This window comes from Cryptomeria japonica, chromosome 3 (assembly GCF_030272615.1).
Source record: "Cryptomeria japonica chromosome 3, Sugi_1.0, whole genome shotgun sequence".
Lineage (NCBI taxonomy): Eukaryota > Viridiplantae > Streptophyta > Pinopsida > Cupressales > Cupressaceae > Cryptomeria > Cryptomeria japonica.
In genome coordinates, this window is record NC_081407.1 from 997536609 (window position 1) to 997559426 (window position 22818).

The following is a 22818-nucleotide window of genomic DNA, read 5'->3' on the forward strand; positions in this document are numbered from 1 at the left end:
TTCTCTGGAACTGGATAAAGGCAAGGCTCCCATTTCTGGTGATGCAGTTGGGGCATATGGCTTTGTCCCTGTCAAGGCTCGTAATAAGAACTGGGGTCAAAAGAGAACCTTGAAGGAGTGACAAGAAGATGATACTTTCTACAAATTTGAAGCTTTAGATGATCTCAGATAGCAGGAAGTCAACCTGGGCTTGTTGAGCCTGGAATATAATGCTCTAGTTTCAGGATAGGAGGGGACTATTTTAGATGCTATTCAGGACCCACATGAGACTAGTGGGTTGCAAATGGCCAAGGATACCCATCAAGAGGCTCAGGAGAAACCGATTTCTACTGTTGAGGTAAAGATGGATTATGCGATAAATCCCCTTCAGGTACTAAAAACGGGTCCAGAAGTCGTAAAAGGTAATAAGGCTTCTCTCCAGCTAGGCCTTCTTCATAGCAGAGAAGACATCTAAGACTGGTAGAAAGAGGGATTTGGAAAACATTAAGTTGATGGGGGAGAACTTGGTTGAGTCAAGGTTAGTGAAGATTGTGAATTCTCACTTCTCAAATCCCCTGAAATGATAGTTCTCTCTTGGAATGTAAGGGGCTTGAACAATGGCCCTAGACAAAAAGCTATTCGTGACTTGGTGAGAAATCATTCTCCTGATTTTCTTTTTCTACAAGAGACCAAATTGTCAGTGGAAAGTATGATCAGGTTACTATTGAAGCTGTCAGGGAGAGGAGATTGATAGTGTGTTGGGGATAACAAGTCTTCAGGGGGGGTGGCCTGTCTATGGGACCCTTGTAAGGTTTGTCCTCTTTGGTGGATGTCTTCTAAATTGTCCCTATCAATGATTGCAACCAGTCTTGAGATAGGGGAATCTATTCTTTTTTTCAATATTTATGCGCCTACTTATCTACAGGGTAAGAAGATCTTGTGGTTTCACATCACTTTTATCCATAGCATAGTGCCCTTCTATCTGTGGATTATGACTAAGGATTTTAATGCATTATTATAGTTGGCAGAGAAGAAAGGGGGTAGTATGCGGTTGGAGCCTTCCACTTTGATTATGCATGATAAAATTTTGTCCTTAAACATTGTAGCCATCAAACTCAGTAATGGTCAGTTCACATGAAACAATCGAAGGATTGGGGAGAATTGTATTGCAGAGAGGCTTGATCGCTTTCTGGTTTCTTGTTTTTGGGTTTGTGGTGGTTGGTCTACTAGTTTTGAGATCTTGGATTGTCGAGGGTCAGATCACTAGCTGATTAAGCTCTTTGCCTCCTCTGCTCGGATCTCTCATCCTCCTTCCTCAAATTTTAGTATATGTGGCTTTAGGAACCCTCTTTGCATGATTGTGTGGCAGAGTGCTGGAGGAATGGTATGTAAGGAAGTTAAGTAGCGGAAACAACTTCCTACACTAACCTTGAGAGGAGGGTAATGCAAAACTTTTTCAGATCATTACAACAGTTACAGAAAATAGAAATAGATATAATAGCAATCATACCACAACACAATGATTTACGTGGGGAAAACCCTTTCGGGAGAAAAACCCCACCCTCCAAAAGCAGCTCAATATTTTATTCAGCAATCAAAAACAGATTACAAAATACTTGCAGAGCAAGCTCTTCGCAGGAGTAGCACTAATCAGAGATTCAGAGGCAACTCAATAGCCATGAGACTCTTACACACAACCTCTATCTCACACACATCATAAATAGGAGATACAATACAAGAAACCGTCAAACGGTATTACAAAACCATGGGCTAAAACCACCCAATAAGGTGTAGCCGACCTTATCTCCCTTCTATGACATGTTAAAGCACACATCAACACGTGTCGCTCCCTTTTACAGCTCATTTATGTATTCGATACAAATTATTTTTCCTATTTCAGGAGTACAAACTTTCGGAGGCCATAACTTGAGAACCGGGTGTCCGATTGACGAACCGTTTGAAGCGCCGGAAAGCTCGCGAAGTGCTCTATCACCTCGTAACCCGCTTCGCCGGTTACGGCCACTTTTCAGGGCGTTTCGGAGCCTCTAAAGTCCCCAAAATTAAGTTTAAATATTTTATTGCACCCCTCCAAGATGAAAACTTTAATATCTTCAAAACTAGCTGTGACCTTGCGACGAAACTTTACCGGAATGCTTATCTAGCCAACCAGAACCTTTAGGGAGAGTTTCGCACTATTTCGTGCTCAAATGAAAACTTACTATAAATAGTAACCTCATATAAATGCAAGGTTGAGACACCATTTTTCCCAACAAATCTCCCACTTGTCGAACACCTTGCATGAGCGAAAGGGAATGTCAACACAATGAATCAATTGCTAGGGGCCATAAGGCCCATAGACTCTGAACACCATCTGAACTTCTCTGTGCTCACAGCCTTAGTTAAAGCATCTGCAACATTCATCAAAGTGTCCACCTTAACCAGCTTCACCCTACCATCTTCGACCATATCTCTAACAAAATGATACTGAACATCAATATGTTTGGTCCGGGCATGAAATGTCGGGTTCTTAGCTAGGCTAATTGCACTCTGACTGTCACAGTAAACTGTCACTGTACCTTGTTTTATTCCAATATCCGAACACAGTCTCTTAAGCCAAATGGCCTCTTTACAAGCATGAGTAGCTGCCATATACTCTGCTTCAGTAGTGGATAAAGCAACCACAGCCTGTCGCTTACTCATCCAACTAATTGCACCACCAAACAAAGTAAACACATAAGCACTGGTGGATCTTCTGCTATCAATATCACCTGCCCAATCTGAATCTACATAACCATGGATATCAAGGGAAGTCATGTATCCAACTGAATTACCATGATAACACAAAGAATACTCTGAAGTACCCTTCAAATATCTAAAGACTCTTTTGACTGCATCCCAATGAACTCTACCAGGATTAGACATATATCTAGAAAGTACTCCCACTGCTTGGGCAATGTCTGGTCTAGTACAGACCATAGCATACATCAAGCTTCCAACTGCACTCTGGTAAGGCACTTTGCTCATGTCTTCCATCTCCAATGGGGATGTAGGACAATCTGAAACAGATAGTTTCGTTCCAACTGTAAAAGGAACACTCAGTGGTCTACAATTCTGCATGTTGAACCTCTGTAACACTGAATTCACATACTTACTTTGGCCTAGCCATAGCTTTCTGTTCACCCTATCTCTTCTAATTTCCATCCCAAGAATGTGCTTTGCTGCACCAAGATCTTTCATTTCAAATTTAGCAGCGAGCTGAGACTTCAGTTCTGAAATCATACCTTTCCCTTTACCAATGAATAACATATCATCAACATACAATGCAATGAATAAGAAATGATCACCATAAGATTTATAATAAACACAGTGATCTGATTTAGAACGTTCAAATCCCAAACTCAACACATATGTATCAAATTTCTGGTACCACATCCTAGGACTTTGTTTGAGGCCATACAAAGATTTCTTCAATTTACAGACCAAATTACTTTTGCCTTTCACCACATAGTGCTTCGGCTGTGTCATATAAATATCTTCCTCCAAATCACCATGAAGGAAAGCAGTTTTCACATCCATTTGCTCAACCTCTAAATCATAAGCAGTAGCAATAGAAAGCAAAAATCTAATGGATGTCATTTTTGCAACAGGAGAAAATATCTCACCGTAATCAACACCCTCAACCTGAGAGTAGCCTTTTGCAACCAACCTTGCTTTATACTTCTCAATGCTTCCATCTGAACCAATCTTTTTCTTGAACACCCATTTACAACCAACAGGTTTTCGTCCTTTAGGCAATGGTACAAGATCCCATGTATCATTCTTTTTCAAAGCTGCCATTTCTTCCTCCATAGCAATCTTCCAGGATTCTGCATCATTCATACCTAATGCCTCTTCTACAGATTTCGGTTCATCCACACTAGTATTCAGAGCAAAAATACATCTCCAATCATCAGGTGAATACCTTTCAGGTGGTTGTCTATGTCTTGTAGACCTTCGAACAAGCTGAGTTGGAGGTTCTTCCTCCTCTTCTGAAGATTCAGAGCTAGATGAGCTCTCCTCAAATTCTTGCCTTTCTAGGGGTCTTGATTCAACTCTTTCAGGTGTAGAAGGAAGTTGAATCACATCTTCTTTTTTAGTCTGTTCTGGCTGCAATGTAACAGAAGGAGACTTAATTTCTCTAAAAATAACACTTCTACTGTGAATTACCTTTTGTGCAACAGGGTCCGAAAGCTTGTATCCTTTCACACCATAACTATACCCGATGAAGATACATTTCACAGCCTTGTTCTCCAACTTTGTTCGCTTCTCCTTTGGCACATGTGCATATGCCTCGCAACCAAAAACTCTAAGATGTCTCAATGAAGGCTTGTGACCTGACCATGCTTCCATAGGCGTTTTATCAACAAGAGCTGATGAAGGAGACCTGTTAATCAGGTAGCAAGCAGTGGCAACAGCTTCAGCCCAAAACTTTTGTTCAAGACCAGCACCACTCAACATACTCCTAGCCTTTTCCATCAGTGTCCTGTTCATTCTTTCTGCAACTCCATTCTGCTGTGGAGAATATGGAGTTGTCTTCTGCCTGTTAATTCCACAGTCTTTACAGAATCTATCAAAATCATTAGAGCAAAACTCACCGCCATTATCAGTTCTCAAACATTTTATTTTCTTTTCAGTCTGCAACTCAACCATTGCTTTAAATTCTTTAAAACGACTAAAAACTTCAGATTTACTCTTTAGAAAATAAACCCATGTCCTTCTACTAAAATCATCAATAAATGAAACATAATATGTGGATTTTCCAATCGAAGAGACATCTACTGGACCAAACACATCAGAATGGATAAGATCCAAAACACCACAAGTTTTATGAGAACTCGAGTAAAACTGAACGTGGTTTTGTTTTCCATAAATGCAATGCTCACAGAAATCAAAGTCAAGGTTACAGTCATTCAAACCTTCAACAAGGTTTTTATTTTTCAAGGTCCTTAGACCCTTTTCTCCAATGTGGCCAAGTCTCTGGTGCCATAACATAGTCTTTTCTGCAGGTAACTTTGCTTCAGACGAAAGAGCACCCTTAGGTACCCAAAAACCATTTCCATCTGCTGAAGGTGAAACCTTCAAATCTTCCAGTGAAGTATCCGCAGATTTACTCTTTACAGAAGTGCTATTACACTCAACAGTGTATGCTTCAAGCTTATACAAAGTGCCAAACCTGACACCTCTAGCAACTACCATAGCACCCTTAATCATCTTACATCCTGCTTCAGAAAAGACTACCTGCACACCTGCATCTATCAGTTTGCTCACAGATAACAGGTTTCGTTTTAATCCAGGGATATGCAGCACACCATTAATCCTTTTTATTCTACCATCAGAAAACCTGATTCTAACCTTACCTCGACCAACAATGTCTAGAGGTGAATCATCACCCAAGTACACCTTACCTCCATTAAATCCTTCATATTCAGAAAACCAATCTCTATTGGAAGTCATATGAAAAGATGCACCTGAGTCAATTAGCCAGGCATCATTACCTGCATGAGTCGCCAAAGCCGCAATAAATGCATCGCCATCTTCCTTGTCGGACTCAGAATCAGAATCGAACTTTTTCTTTTTCTTCTTCTTTTCTTCTTTGCAGTCCTTACGGATGTGACCCGGTTTACCGCAATTCCAGCAAATGACTTTGGACTTTCCAGGAGATTTCGATCTCCCTTTGGATTTGGACTTGCCGTGCTTCTCATTCTTCTTGCCTTTCTCCTTAGGTCTTCCACGAACGGTTAGGGCTTCCTTTGAACTGATGGATACCTTCCTTCGCATCTCTTCACCGAGTAGGGCACCCACCACGTCTTCAGATTTCAAAACAACAGAAGTACTACCAATAGCCATAACAAGAGAATCCCACGAATCAGGCAAAGAACAAAGCAAGATCTGACATTTCTCCTCCTCATCCATCTTAACACCGACGGATACTAATTGAGCCACAATCATATTGAATGCTTCTAGGTGGTCTGCAATTCGTCCACCCTCTTCCATCTTCAAGGAATACAATTTCTTTCTTAAGAAAATTTGATTTAATAAAGATTTCACTTGATACATCTCACCAAGCTTAGTCCATAGCTTCTTTGCAGAGTTCTCTTCATGGACATTGATTAGAACAGAGTCTGCCAGGCACAGTCTGATTAGACCCTTGGCTTTTCAGTCCATAACATCATACTGAGCTGCCACAGTAGGATCTGAGGGCCTTTGGACATTCGCATCAACAGCATCCCAAAGATCTCGATCTATTAGCAGATCTTCCATCTTCAGCTTCCACATCTCAAAATTACTTCCATTAAATTTCTCCACCTCTATTCTCCCTGACGAACTCGCCATCTGAATATTCCTACAACAAGATCAAAAAGTGTCTTCTGCACAAGCTCCCACTCAAATCTGGATTAGTTCAAAAAACCCAACTGCCCACAATTGAAACCAAAGGTGATCAGGCTCTGATACCACTTGTAAGGAAGTTAAGTAGCGGAAACAACTTCCTACACTAACCTTGAGAGGAGGGTAATGCAAAACTTTTTCAGATCATTACAACAGTTACAGAAAATAGAAATAGATATAATAGCAATCATACCACAACACAATGATTTACGTGGGGAAAACCCTTTCGGGAGAAAAACCCCACCCTCCAAAAGCAGCTCAATATTTTATTCAGCAATCAAAAACAGATTACAAAATACTTGCAGAGCAAGCTCTTCGCAGGAGTAGCACTAATCAGAGATTCAGAGGCAACTCAATAGCCATGAGACTCTTACACACAACCTCTATCTCACACACATCATAAATAGGAGATACAATACAAGAAACCGTCAAACGGTATTACAAAACCATGGGCTAAAACCACCCAATAAGGTGTAGCCGACCTTATCTCCCTTCTATGACATGTTAAAGAACACATCAACACGTGTCGCTCCCTTTTACAGCTCATTTATGTATTCGATACAAATTATTTTTCCTATTTCAGGAGTACAAACTTCCGGAGGCCATAACTTGAGAACCGGGTGTCCGATTGACGAACCGTTTGAAGCGCCGGAAAGCTCGCGAAGTGCTCTATCACCTCGTAACCCGCTTCGCCGGTTACGGCCACTTTTCAGGGCGTTTCGGAGCCTCTAAAGTCCCCAAAATTAAGTTTAAATATTTTATTGCACCCCTCCAAGATGAAAACTTTAATATCTTCAAAACTAGCTGTGACCTTGCGACGAAACTTTACCGGAATGCTTATCTAGCCAACCAGAACCTTTAGGGAGAGTTTCGCACTATTTCGTGCTCAAATGAAAACTTACTATAAATAGTAACCTCATATAAATGCAAGGTTGAGACACCATTTTTCCCAACATGGTAGACCTACCTTTGGCACTGCTATGCATACCTTTGCGAAACTACTGCAATATGTTAAGTATCAACTTAAATGTTGGAACTGCCTGTGTTTTAGAAATATATTTCATGCCAAGGATATTGCCCAATCAAAGTTGGATGGCATTACTAGGGAGATAAGAGAGTTTGGTTTGCTTGAGGTTCTAAGAAAAAAGGAAGCTAAAGCGGTAAAAAATTTGGAAGAATGTGAGCTTCAGAAGGAAATTTACTAGAAACAAAGGGCAAGGATTTAGTGGCTGCAAGCAGGAGATAAAACCGCTTCTTTCTTCTTTCATTATGTGAAAGCTAGGAGACATGGCAATTCAATCCCTATTATTATCAATGATAGGGGTGAACAGTTGGCTTCTTTCCATGATATCTTTAGAGAGGTTGTTCATTACTTTTCTTCTATTTTTAGGGAGGAGGTTCAAGGGGCCTCATAGGAGGAAGTTTGGGTCCTCTCTTGCATCCCTGCTTTGGTCACTAAGGAGATGAATGAGAATTTTATGGGTGATATCACACTCGATGAGCTGGAAAGGATTATTTTCCAAATAAAGAAAGGGAAAGCTCCTATCCTGAATGGTTTCCCCATCGAATTATTTCAAGAATTTTGGGATATTATTAAGATGGACTTACTTGAGGTGGTTCAGGAGTCCCAAAGAAACAAGTAGATGCTCCATTCCTTGAACTCTACTTTCCTTGCACTTATCCCCAAGTGCAAAGGTGCTGATCGGTTATGTCAGTATCATCCTATATCTCTTTGAAATGTTATCTATAAAGTAATCTCCAAACTGCTAGCTGATAGATTGACAAAATGGCTTAAGTACCTAATTTTGGAGGAGCAAAGTGGTTTTGTGGAAGACCGACAAATTTTGGATGGGGTGGTCATTTCTACAGAAACTATCCATTCTATGGCTGCTTCCAAGGACAAGGCTATGTTCATCAAACTAGATATGGCGAAGGCCTATGATAGTGATAGGGAGGATAGTGTTGGGTGGTTGTTAAGAGGCTAGTATGTTTGCTTGGCAAAAGTTCCTTAATGTTTTCAAGGTTTAAACACCAAGGTCAGAGTGCAAATAGATCAAAGGAAGACTAACAACTCACCTTGCTCCAACTCCCTATGTCAAACTCTTCTTGGCTACTCAAAAGCTCCAACTCCCTAGTTTGATGACATCCTTCCAAGGGCTCCAAAACCATCTTATGAAGCCAAACTCACCAAATAGGTTTAATTCATGTTAGATTGACCTATTTCAACTTGTTTTGTTGGATTTCATGCTTTGTAACCTTCACTTGCTTACCCGATTTGACAAAAACTTGGTTTTAGGCCTAAAATGGCCTACTAGGCAATTAGCCCTCCATTAGGGGTTTTGTGCTCACCCTGTTCAACCGATGGAATTCCAGAACAAAAGCTTTACATTTTTAGATACCCTTTTGAGAATAATTGAAGATTCATAAAGTTTCAGGGTCTCTCAAGGCTTCTCCATGTCTGTCCCAAAAATGGGTGAAAAAGGAGGGCTTTGAAGGGTTTTGATGGTGAAAAACCAAGATTCAACCTATAAACCTCCAATATGGACAAGAGACCTTAGTGCCATCATAGTACTGACTATTTAAGACACAAATAAGAAGATTTACACTTCAAAGTTTGAAGAACAAGTTTTTTTCAAAAAGTTGCTTATGAGGAAAATGCAACAATTTACAACTTTTCCAATTTTGCCTCTTTCAAACACTTCATTTGAAAACAAAACCAATTAAATTCAACATGTAAGCATGCATATCATTTAGAAACAAATGGAATCTTGTTATCCCTACATACAAGCATTAGGAAATTACAAAAAATGGTTTATTTCACTGTCAAGTTGACTGTTGCTGCCCCTTTGTCTTTCACTATTTTTTTTGTGTAGTTCACTGTGACCTGCACTTTCACTGTTAGAAATCTTCACAAAAAGTTTTCTTTTGTGTTCCTTAATAAGGCTCAGTCTTCAATGGATCTTTGTCCTTCATACCTGTCATTTAGAAGAAGGAGATTACAAATATAACTTCAAGAAAATGTAAAACTCAGTCCTAGTTGACTGGGATAGCAAATGGGCATTCCAAAATCTTACCTCAAAGATCATTGATTGATCTTGGCAACTTCAAACTCATAGATGACATAAAGAACACTCCTTGCTCTTGTTTACAAGCCATTAGAAGGAGGTACAACAACCTTACAAGCTCCAATGCATGATGGAGAGTAGGCTAATGAAAGGAAATTGCCTCTAAAACAATGACTCACTGTTTTTTACAATATTTTCCAAAACTAAACATGAAAAAATTTTCCTCATGGCTTAGAAAGCCTCTTTGCCTTGGCATACAAACTTCAACATCAAGGCAAGTCTATAAAAATTTTAAATGCACTTGCTATAGAAGAGCAAAGCATTAAATTTCTTCAAGACCCTAGCCAAATGGCACACTTGCGTAGGGCTTAATGGCCACCAAAACTCCTTACACCTGCATTCTTGAAAAAAAGACATGTATTTAAATAGTCTACAAGTTGACCAACTGGTTCTTGGGAAGCCATGAGCATTTTAGGACTCCAAGAAGCCATGTTGGTCAAGCATCCTTGCCAATTCCTAGACAAGGCAGTGAAACTGTCAAATGAAACTAATTTTGCCACAAACTCAAAACTTGATAAAATCAAATGCCACCAAAGGGAAAAGTTTAAGGAAACATATTAGAATCAGAAAATGCAAGAATAGTATGGCCAAGTATAGCTGGTGTACGGACTGCTGTTCACATGGAGACAAAAACTAGAGAAAACCAAAAAAAACTAGTGTAAATTTGCAAATTGCTTCTTCACTTCGAATGATCAACCCTTACAAAAGTTAAAATAGGAGATTAAATACCTCTCCAAGTTGGTTAACCTCCTGTATGGACAGGTACATGTCCAAGGGCACTTAATTTTGACATTTTGATGCCTAAATGACAACTTTTGGTGCCTAAATGACAACTTTTGGTGCCTAGTGTAGACACCCAAAATTGTCATGTCTAATTAAATAAATATTTTATTTATTTAATTATCTAAGCCTAATTCTTCTATTAATTAAATAAATCCTTATTTATTTAATTAATTCATTTATCCTCTTCTAGCCTTATTTCTCATTTAAATAAATACATTTATTTATTTAAATTATCCCTTTCTTAAATTAAATAAATATTTTATTTATTTAATTGTCCTACTTCTTCTATTAATTAAATAAATCTTTATTTATTTAATTAATTCATTATCCTTTTCTACACATGACACATGTCATTCATCTCTTAATTCCTACACTACCTACCTCTTTCATTATTTTATTATTTCCTCTACCTACCCTCTAATCCTAGCCAACCTCTCTTTTTACACCTCTCAATCTTAACCCTCCATTTCTTATTGTGTCTTCTATTTAAGGAGATGCTTTCTTCATTGTCAAACCCTAATGACTAATCCTAATGACTGATTTTGGAGTACTTGGCTACACTACAATTCCACTTGCAACCACATTCCGTTCTTTGTTGAGCTCTTGTGCATATAAAAATCTGAGAGCAAGTATATCAAGCAAGATCAATGGAGATAGGAAGAATGGAGATCAAAACCCTATTGGACATGTGATGGTATAATCTTTGTGATTTTGAGTTATTTGCATTGTCTTAGGTTATCTTCATATGTTATGGTGGATCTTTGTTCATTGTTAGGCTAGGGCTTAGTGGTTGAATTCATTTAGCCTTTCAATTTTGTTATTATTGTTATCCATTTTCACCATAAACATTTTGGCATGCCCGGTGGGACATGGATTTTTCTTAGATCTATGTTTTTTTGCAGATTTTTCTAACCCTATATTGCTATTTTGTAAAACAATTTGGAGAATAACCTTGTGCAGCTAGGGTTTTGGACACAAAATCAAGATCTTGGAGAGATTCGATCATATCTCATAAACGGCTTGGAAATTTTGCACCAAATTTTTTTTTGTAGGTTGAAGAAAGTATCAGGAGCTCTCAATCCAAAATTTAGAATTTTTGGAGCAAATTTTCAATTTTTAGGAATTTTTTATGATTTTTCATAAAAAATTTATTTTGAAAGCAAATGAGAGAATTTTTCGGATTTTCTTACATTTTTGGAAATCTCTCATAATTATACACAGGATATGTTCTTTGTGAATTTAATTTTGATGCAAAATATTTCCCTAAAAATCAGATCTTTAAAAATTAGGATTTTTATTTATTTTGATCAGATCTCACAAACGGCTTTGAATTGTTCCATAAAAGTTTTTGTGCAGGTCAAGAACAGTATCAAAAAGATTCAGTAAAAATTTCAGATTTTTTGGATCAATTTTGCATTTTATATGAATTTTTTATGATTTTTCAGAAAAAATTAATTTTGAGAGAAAATTAGCGAATTTTTTGTATTTTCTTACATTTTTGGAAATATCTCAAAATTATACATAGGATCTGTTGTTTGTGATTTTAAATTTGATGAAAAATCATTCTTCAAAAATCAGATCTTTGAAAATTAGGGTTTTACATTATTTTACTCATATCTCACAAACTGCTTGGATTTGTTGCAGGAAATTTTTTGTGCAGGTTTGGAAGACCATAAAAAATCTCCAGTAAAAATTTCAGATTTTTTTGATCGATTTTGCATTTTATATGAATTTTTTATGATTTTTCATAAAAAATTAATTTTTGGAGCAAATTAACAAATTTTTTGGATTTTCTTACATTTTTGGAAATACCTTGAAATTTTACAGGTGGTCTTTTTTTTATGATGAATCAAATCTTTGAATTGGTCAACAAAATGCATTGTTGAAGGCCCCTATTTCACAAAGTCTTTTGGATCTAAAATTTACCTAACTTGTGTGCTTGCAGGAAGGGGTGATCATTTGAAACAATCCAAACTACTAATAAATCTTTGTTGCAGGTCCTTGGAAAGGTTTTTGGGATTTTTATTGTGTGCCTTGTTTTCATAGACTAGCAAACACTTCAATTGGTGCACTAAAATTGAATCATTGTCTTTTGTGTCTTGAGCAATAGGCTCTTTTTGTTTAATCTTTAGAGGGCCTGTCTTCCCGTGTGGTCATTAGGACTACTAGTGAGAAGAGAACGACCCAAGTGGTAGCGAGGAAAACCCACCTCATCCAAACCACTATAATCAAATGTATTCATGGTGAAAACTATGAATAACGTGTGCTGATTAGTTCATACCGACACTATGTCTCCCCATAAACCCGTTTGATCAAATTTATTTGATCATTTGTAGGGCGTAACCCCTACCGGCTGGGAGCCTTCTGTATTTACAGAGCTGAAAGTGCCGCATGTATGGCCACACGAGCGGATGCCCTTACTAGCACCTTTTTGTTTTAGAAGCCCAAATCCTTCTAGTTGTTGAGGCAGGAGGTCGGACCTCTGGTAGCGGCCCACACACATACGGTTCTTAGTAGAGATACAAAGTTCGCCATGGGGAGTTTTCATGGGGACTGATGCTTGGCTGACCTGAGAAGTGAGTGCCGAGGGTGGAGCCAGTGAGGTCAAGCATCTAAGTATCCGCTCTGAATAGCGTAGCCTCGAGGGTAAAACCCCATGTGGGATCAACAACTATTGTCTTGGCCAGCCATAAGAATTGTGCTTGACTTATGTTAAACATTCAAACAATCAAGACCAAACAGCAAAACATTGTGTCTTTTGTGTCTTCAAGTGTATGCAAAACAATTTTACATCAAACAACACACTTTTCTTGGAGTCATTGTCAGTCTAAACACTTGCAAACATTGAGTCCTCATCAACATTGTGTCCTCTTGTCACGAAAAATAGTCAAACATTCAGATTTGGTCACAACCAAAAACTTCACAAATTGGAAAAATTTCACAGTCCAACAAACAAAAGAAATCAGTTTCGGCATACTTGAGCTTCCTAGGTTGTCTCTTCAGATTTCATCTAGCATTCAGCCTGTTCTAAGGTCTCACATAGTCCATCATTGCTTCACATCTCATTTTACATTCATACTTGTCTAAACTTGAGTCAAAAAGTCACTTGCTTGTCCTCATCATACTTTGTCAACACACTACATACAACTACACTTTGCTAAGTGGTCCCTCATCAAGGTTTCTTACCTTTGGGTCTCATTTGGTCTTACTTAGAGTCAAGGTCAGCTTACCTCATCAAGAGAAACTATCCTCTCTTTGGAAGTCACACCTACTCTACTACTTACATACTTGGTCTTACACTTTGGACATTGCAAGTACACCTCAAGATTCATTTACACTCCATACAACTCTTGGTCTTCCATACTCTTTTCATTTTTCATCTAGTCTCTCACATCTTGGTCTAACACCTAGTTCATGGTTGAAACCCGCCTTCAAAAATCTAGGAAAATAGCTAAAGAAGCTCAAGAATCCGCAAACATGAGTTCTTATGAGTATGACAATGATCTATTCTACAATCTTGAGCACACTACATTACCAGACATGAATGTTTATAGAAACAATCCAAATGTGGAAAGCGCAAATGCTATAAACAACAATACTACACACAATGACAATGTTGACAATTCTTCAATACTATCAGCAGACATACAAGAATCTATAATGGATCCTCAATTCAATAGATTGGTTGAAGAGATAATGAGGAGAGATCATCAATACTTTTTAAACATGATGGCACAAAGTGGAGCTAAAATACCACATGATTTTGACTTATCTCAACTTATGGAAAGTCGACCCTCACAACAAATTCAACCCAACATGGATCAAAGGAGACCAAATAGTGGAGGAAATAAAGGACCGAATATGATGCCTGAGTCACCATCAGTTTTGCTTCAAAAACCAACAATCCCACATACACAAGCTCAAACATATGATACTTACATTCAAAGACCATCATGGAGGCCTTATGCTCAAACACATGCTCAAGGTATGGATCAATCAAGACAAGTGGATACTCAAGGACATCCTCAAAATTTTGACACAAGGAGACCTCATGTCAAAATTGGGGGCAACACAATGGAAAATGAAAGACCTGTTGAATATGGTTTATACACACAAAACAGATATGGAGTCCCTCAACAAGAAGTTATGCCAAGTGCTCCATATATGTCGCAACAATATAGACCTCCATATGGACATGTTTACGATCAGTATCATCCATACATGCAACAAGCTCCTCCTCAAATGGGTGTTTCAAACATGGGGTATGCTACAAGAAATCAGTCTCCTCCCAAGAATAATTTGGAACAACAAATTAGAGATCTACAAAAGAAAGTGGAGGACATGAGTACATCAAAACCTACATACACTATGAGAGATATATGCCCTCATCCCTTCGATAAGAGCATTCCAATGCCTCCATTTCCTCCACATTTTGTGACACCAAAATTCGACAAATATAGAGGGAGAGGAGACCCCAAGGCACACATAAGACAATTCTTCACAGCTTGCATTGAGGTAGCGGCAGAAGAAACATACTTAATGAGGTTATTCCCACAGAGCTTAGGAGATCAAGCTATGGAATGGTTTTCTCAATTACCTCCCGGTATTAAGTCATGGGGTGACTTGGCAGAAGCATTCATTCAACATTTTTCTTACAACATTGAAACAGATGTCTCAGTTACTACCTTGTGCAATACGAAACAAAAGGAAGGAGAATCTTTCGCAACATTCTTACAGAGATGGAGAAACCTAGCTAGCAGATGCTCTTGCGAAATTCTGCAAAAACAAATGGTGGAGATGTTCACACAAAATGTTAACAAGGCTATTGGCTATGATCTCAGAAAAGCTTGTTTGTCTACATTCAAGGATGTCATTGAAAAGGGCCTAGCAACAGAAAGAGTCTTAATTGAACAAGGAGTTATCAAACTATTCAAAGAAAACAAAGAGGACTTCAAAGGAAAGGACAAACCAAAATTTTGGAACAAGAACAAGAACACAGTTAATGATGGTGTTGTTGATGCCAACACAGTGAGACCCAAGGTCGTCTTTTCTGGATCAAGTTCTACCAACAATCAAGTGAACAATCAAACAACTTCTAAACCACGAAGGAAGTACACTCCATTGGGAGAACCACTTGAATCAGTATTCAAAAAGCTTGTAGCAAAAAAAGTGATCACGGTCCCAGATTTTCCTCCATATGAACCAAAGGTCAAACCGAATTGGTGGAATGATGATGAATATTGTGAGTTTCATAAGAGCAAGGGTCACAAGACAGGTAATTGCCATCGATTGAAAAACATTGTGCAAGATCTCATTGATAGAGGAGATATAGAGATTGAGGGACATTCATCTAACCAAGAGCATGAGGTGTTTAAGGAACCATTCCCAAAACATGACAAAGGAAAAGGCAAAGTCACAGATGATCAAGCCAATTACACCAGAGCACCTTACAATTATGATTCTACCATCAATCACATCTCAATGGACAATCATATCTCTACCATTACTATCAAAAACAAAAATCCTGGGAATCCTCCTCAGCGACCTAGGATTGTCCTAAAAGGTGTGGGATCTTCATCCGAAGCTACCTCCGAATGTCATGTTACAACCCGTCGAGGTAAGATTACATTGTCAGGTGCCTCCACTAAGAATACCAATCCTTTATCTACCAAGCCTGAGTACGATCTTGTAGAACAACTAGGGAAGACACCCGCGCTCATCTCCATTCTTGAGCTCTTACGTATATCTCCTGCACATAAAGCCATCCTCGACAAAATCTTGAGAGACACTGCTGTCCCTACTGATCTGAACGTGGACCAGTTTCAAGCCATGGTGGGATACCTATCCGTTCCACATTCCCTCACATTCACAGAAGCCGATGATGCCTCCATAAGTCAGCCTCATAATGCACCCCTACATGTTGAAGCCTTCATACATAAACACCAAATAAAGAGAGTCCTGATAGATGGAGGAGCAGGTCTTAATATTTGTACATTGAGCACCATCAGACAATTGGGATATTCTGACAAAGCTGTGAATTCTACAAACCAAATCACTATTAAGGCTTATGATGATGAAGAGCGCTCGTCCAAGGGCACAGTCACCTTACCACTAAGAATAGGGCCAGTCACAAAGGATGTGGTTTGTCAAGTCCTGGATCTAGATCTCACGTATAACATATTGCTAGGACGTCCATGGATTCATGAGATGAGAGCAATACCATCTACATATCATCGATGTATCAAGTTTCCACACAATGGAGTTGAAGTGACCGTCAAAGCGGATCCAAATCCATTCATATATTGCAACAATCTACAACCTCGATCAGAAATAACAATTCCAGCTAATCGAGAAGCTATTCCATCTTCAACATATGTGGATCCTGAATCCTTGAAAGCTTCTACAACCAAACAAGCAGAGATCAAGGAAAAATTCAAGTTTAAAGACATGGGATGTGGTGAGTATATCTTTCATGTTGATCAACTCCCACTATCTGCTAAGGTATTCAGTCAACAAGAACAATCTACAAACAATTTACAAGGAATTGGGTGTGAACCACCTAGTGTTGTGGCTACTAAGTCTGAATGCAAATATCCTTTAGTGGTGCAAGCAACTCTTGATATCAATAGTCCTAAGAGTGGTTCCAACAAAGAATCTATTGAGCGTATCGCCGACCCTCTTGAGAGCTCACATAGCCTTACTATTTCATCCACTCATTCCATTTCCACTCCACTCCCAGACTTGGATCAACAAGAATTACAAAAGCCCTTACTCATTGGGGATCAAAAATCAAGCCTTGAAAAGAAAATTTTAAAAGTCAAAAATAAAGAAAAGAGCTTTAGTCCAAATCAAAATCAAAAGCTACTGGACTCAGCAAAAATCAAAGTCAAGGATAAAAATCCTATGAAGCAAAAAGAGAAAGAGTTGATCTCCCCTAATACCAAAATAACTGGGGGCAAAAGTTCTACAATTTTAAGTCAAAAAGCATACTTGTTGATCCTAAGTCTCCATCATGCTATCCTACTTTCACTTCTTTTCACAATCATAAGCCTTCATAACTCATCCACTTGTTCCACACATCCTTTTCCTTCTGGTGATACATCATGGACCTTTAATGGAGCTTCCTCAAAGGACTTTGCTATCAGTGATGCCCAAACTTCTTTAGGTGACACGCATATGGGCCTGTGTAGTCCACACACTAGTAATTCTATCTCAGTTCCTTTATCAAGGAAGACAGTCACTCAAGCTACACATCATTCAGTCAAGGAACAATGCAGCTACAATCACAAAGTCAAGCCTTGCGCATTTGAGGTAGGTGACTTAGTACTCAGAGAGAACCCCAAGAATCAGCAAGACAAAGATAAGAAGGGCAAGTTCGAACCAAACTGGCTTGGTCCTTACATCATCACAGCGGTATATGGATCTGGGGCATATCAGCTCTCAACTACAGAAGGTGAACCCTTAGAAGATCCTATCAACAGCATGCACCTTCGCAGGTTCTACACATAATTTTCAGAATATCCTAATTCAAAAATACAAAAAAATCAAAATTTTTCAAAAATACAAAAAAAAAAATTATAAAACAAAAAAAATCGTTACTTGGTGAAAACCTGGCAAACAGGCGCCTTGTGACAACAAAAAAAATTGAAAAAATCGAGAAAAGTAAAGAAAAATAATTTCGTCCAACGGTGAAAACCACTTCGGTGGCGCCCTGGGCAAGTACCATGGTGAAAACTGGGTCACCAGCGCCATGCGTAGAGACTTTGCTCCTCCCTCTTTCAGGATTCTCTTTCATCCTTTCACTTTGCACACACTCACAACCTATTCGTTCACAATAAACTTACCCATTTCCATCATGGCTTGTTATTGATCTGCCTAAGATTGGTTAGCCATCCATAACCCTCCCTTTTCACTCCCTTTCCATCCATAATAAATCAGATCCTATCTGTGACTACGGCAAAATCCTACGTCTAGTAATGGGTGTGGAACTGAGAACATCACATGTTTCGAAGAGTACAGTTTCTTCCAGCTTCCTTCAGTCTATTCGCACACAATCCGCAATAAAGCAACATCTGCATCGCCAGTCCACAATAAAGTATCAGTTTCATGGATTCAATCAGTTTCAGATGAGACACAGCAGCAACAATGAGCTTCAACAAAATCAAATCTTTCAACAGACTCAGACAACATATGGTTCAGTGCTATCTATCCTTTTTGTGAAAGTGAACATTGTGACCACAATCGAATAAGACTTAAACAAGTGACAAGAGACACTAAACTTGAGGACTACAGTGGATGTTGGTGTCGAGTCTTGGTTTTCTTTTGATTTCATCTTTTTTTTTGGTGACATGTCTTTTAGCTTTTCCGGGATGTCTTTGACTAGAGATTCTATCTCTAGGATGTCTTTGACTAGAAAGGCGAGGATGGGGTATCGTCACCTATTTTCTTTTGCTGTCTGTGGATTGTCTCTTAGTAATGCTCTGACTTGTCCAGGGATATGAGGACACTGTGAGTCTAGTATGAACTGGGGCATTCCTTGTTTGTGACTGTCTTATCTCCATGCAAACAGGTACAATGACTTTCTGGGCCGGACAAATGGCTCGATTGTCATAACCTATTTTGCCATAATAAAGCTCAATGATGATAACACACAAGAAGCTCTTTCACGTTCATATCTTCTGTCTTCCATCCCCCTTTCTTGATTGACTTCCATTGTCCTTCTCGAGTCCACGTAGCCCGCTATCACATGACTGAGTATAATGACACACCAAAAACATTTGCATTTCATATAGTTACACCTACATCACCACATATAAGCATTTCATACATACATATAGATATCACAATTGCATCACATCCTGCATACAACACATGTTAGCACATCTCACATTTTCATTATGTAAATAATCATTTGCATTATCATATTCATTTGCATTACATACATTCAGATTTGCATCATGCATCACATATACAACATAAAAGAACAAAAATATATTGCATTGCATCATATAAGCATCCATATCATAAAACATGTATCACATAAGAACATTTCATCACATAAGGTACACATGCATATAGCTGCCGCAAAAATGGATCATCTCTCATATATAATCAAAAGTGTCATGATACAATGATGTTAAAAGAATCATATGGCTACAAAATCACCCACAGGTGTCTACAATACAAAACTGGTACAATACTGATACATAGGGAGCCCTCTAAGGCTATGATGAATTCCCTTCCTCGGAGCCGCCTGGCCTCGACGGAGTTTGAGCCCTAGAAGGACCCACCCCAAGATCAACTCTCCTGGCCCCTGTGTCCCCTGCAGCCACCCCTCGTGTCGTCCTATCCAGACAGAGGAACCCACTGATAACTCTTGCCAACACTATTGGTAGTGCTAATCCTGTCCATGTCATGGTATCCCATGCCACATGTCCCACCCTCATCCCTAGTCCTGGATCCTAGAACACTCATCTCAGTGCATCCCTATCTCCGTCTTGATCATAGGGTACTAACTCCCCATCGATCGATATCTGTAGAATCCTATATACATCCTCCAAGGTGACTGTCATCTCACCCATCGGCAAATGCAAACTACAAGTCTCTGAGTGCCATCTCTCAGCCAGTGCAGTCAACAATCCCATGTTCACCCGAAACTCAGGCACATACAGAATGTATCTCAATCCCATAACCTCAATCGCAGCTCAGTCCTCGACTGTCAACTCAGGTCGCAACCTCTGAGTCAATGAGAATCTCTCCCGTGACTCCAACATCGGCAAGTACTCCTGCAGTCAAGCAACTCAATCATGTCAGTTATCGTGGCATTCACTATTTATCATAAAATGCTACTCGCTATCTAAATGCACATAGCTATTTATCCTAGTGACACTCACTGTTCATCACAAAGTGTTGCTATCTATCCTAGTAGTACTCCCTGTTCATCACAAAGTACTATGTGTGTGACACTCACTGTTCATCACAAAGTGTTACTCACATTTGCACTCCCTGTTCATCACAAAGTGCTGCCTATCTTGGTACTCACTGTTCATCACAAAGTGCCTTGATCTATCTTAGTCTTCCCTAGAGGACCTTCTTGAGTGTATCCTCTCAGCAGCTTATCCAATCGACAGCATATGTTCATCACAGAACTGCCGATTTATTCACATTTTTGGACACAAACACATTTTCTTGACATAAATGCGCATTTATTACATTACCTAGTATGCATTAATGACAACAATAAATGCATCAAAGTACGAGGAGGTTTTGTGGTACTCACTGGCTCTCCTGCCTCCGTTGGCCTCTAGAATCGGCGAACACGGTCGAAACTATGAACAAAAGCCATCGCTGCTGACTGTTGCTGCTTTATTTTCGCTCTGCAATGTGCTCTCGTGAAGGTGTAGATGACAATGAGGATGTCTTTTTCCCCCGTGGTCTATCTTATAGACTACCCCTAGCCTTCGTTTCCCGAGTCAGTCTTCTTTATCCCGTGACTTTGTCACTTTATCCGGTCAGTCCATTCTAGCCTCTCTTTCTTATCGAGAGATTGTCTGCAATCTTTTCAGACATTTTCATCCAATCTCTTGAGGGGGCATATAATTCCCATCTTAGGGCAACTCTGTATCAGTTCATCTTATCTTCTTTGAAACAACGCGACAAGCCGCATTGTCTCAAAGAGGGGCAAAATGTAGACACCCAAAATTGTCATGTCTAATTAAATAAATATTTTATTTATTTAATTATCTAAGCCTAATTCTTCTATTAATTAAATAAATCCTTATTTATTTAATTAATTCATTTATCCTCTTCTAGCCTTATTTCTCATTTAAATAAATACATTTATTTATTTAAATTATCCCTTTCTTAAATTAAATAAATATTTTATTTATTTAATTGTCCTACTTCTTCTATTAATTAAATAAATCTTTATTTATTTAATTAATTCATTATCCTTTTCTACACATGACACATGTCATTCATCTCTTAATTCCTACACTACCTACCTCTTTCATTATTTTATTATTTCCTCTACCTACCCTCTAATCCTAGCCAACCTCTCTTTTTACACCTCTCAATCTTAACCCTCCATTTCTTATTGTGTCTTCTATTTAAGGAGATGCTTTCTTCATTGTCAAACCCTAATGACTAATCCTAATGACTGATTTTGGAGTACTTGGCTACACTACAATTCCACTTGCAACCACATTCCGTTCTTTGTTGAGCTCTTGTGCATATAAAAATCTGAGAGCAAGTATATCAAGCAAGATCAATGGAGATAGGAAGAATGGAGATCAAAACCCTATTGGACATGTGATGGTATAATCTTTGTGATTTTGAGTTATTTGCATTGTCTTAGGTTATCTTCATATGTTATGGTGGATCTTTGTTCATTGTTAGGCTAGGGTTTAGTGGTTGAATTCATTTAGCCTTTCAATTTTGTTATTATTGTTATCCATTTTCACCATAAACACCTAGAAAATGCAAGATTGGCTTCCAAAACTCACCATCACCTACAAATACTTATCAAACCTAAAACCCAAACAAGAAACATGTCTAAAACCTTTTCAAAACAACAACTACAAAAAAAACTCATTTTTCCATCATTTTGCCAGGCAACACCAAATTGGCAACTTTGAGCAAAAAGATGAAAACAAGAAACCAAAACCCCATAATGAGTTCAAAACTCATCAAAACAACCTAGAACAACTTCAAAAACATCCTAAACAACTTTCCAACTTAAAACAACAAAAAACAAACCTGAGATGAAAATGAAGCTGAGAATGAATCTAGGTGCTCCTGCACCATACTCCCCCGGTGACAAAGAAGTCATGTGACTCCTTTGGGCAGAATAGAGAGAGGAATACCAGCCTTGGTGAAGTCACTTTCAGGTATCCAAGTGGCTTTAGAAGCTGGTTGATCTTTCCACTTGATCAAATGCTCAAGGTAGTCATGTCTTCTAGTCTTTTTGATGATCTTGGAATCAAGTACCTGTTCAGGAATGGGATAAGAAGAAGAGGGGATAGATAGATCAGAAAGGGAAGTTGAAATGTTTGAAGTTCTCTGAGTCTCTTCTGGAGGCAGCCCCTTGAAAGGTACCAAATCTGCAACATTAAAGATAGGAGACAAAGAAACATCAGTAGGTAAATCAATTTTATAAGCATTTGGACCATACTTAGCCAAAATCCCGCAAGGTCCAATTCTTCTCATTTGTAACTTGGTAGGAACTCCCTTTTGCAATCTAGACTTGTTGAGATGTACCATCACAAAATCTCCAACTATGAATTGGACATCCCTCTTTGAAGCATCCACCCTTGCCTTGACTCTTGCTGTAGTGTTCTGCAAAGATTGCTTAACCTGTTCATGTATCTCTTTGAGAGATTGTGCCATGTCTTCTGCTGTCCCACTAACATGTTGCAAGTTAGTCACATCCTGTAACTCAAAAACACCTCTTGGATGCATACCATAAACAACCTGAAATGGACTCTTACCAGTGGATCTGTTTACA

At 38.7% G+C, this 22818-nt stretch overlaps 1 pseudogene; it reads left to right on the top strand.

Moving 5' to 3' along the window:
• The first annotated feature begins 283 nt into the window (after positions 1-283).
• LOC131045305 (endoglucanase 25-like) overlaps positions 284-22818 on the top strand; it is an 80666-nt pseudogene continuing 58131 nt past the window's right edge.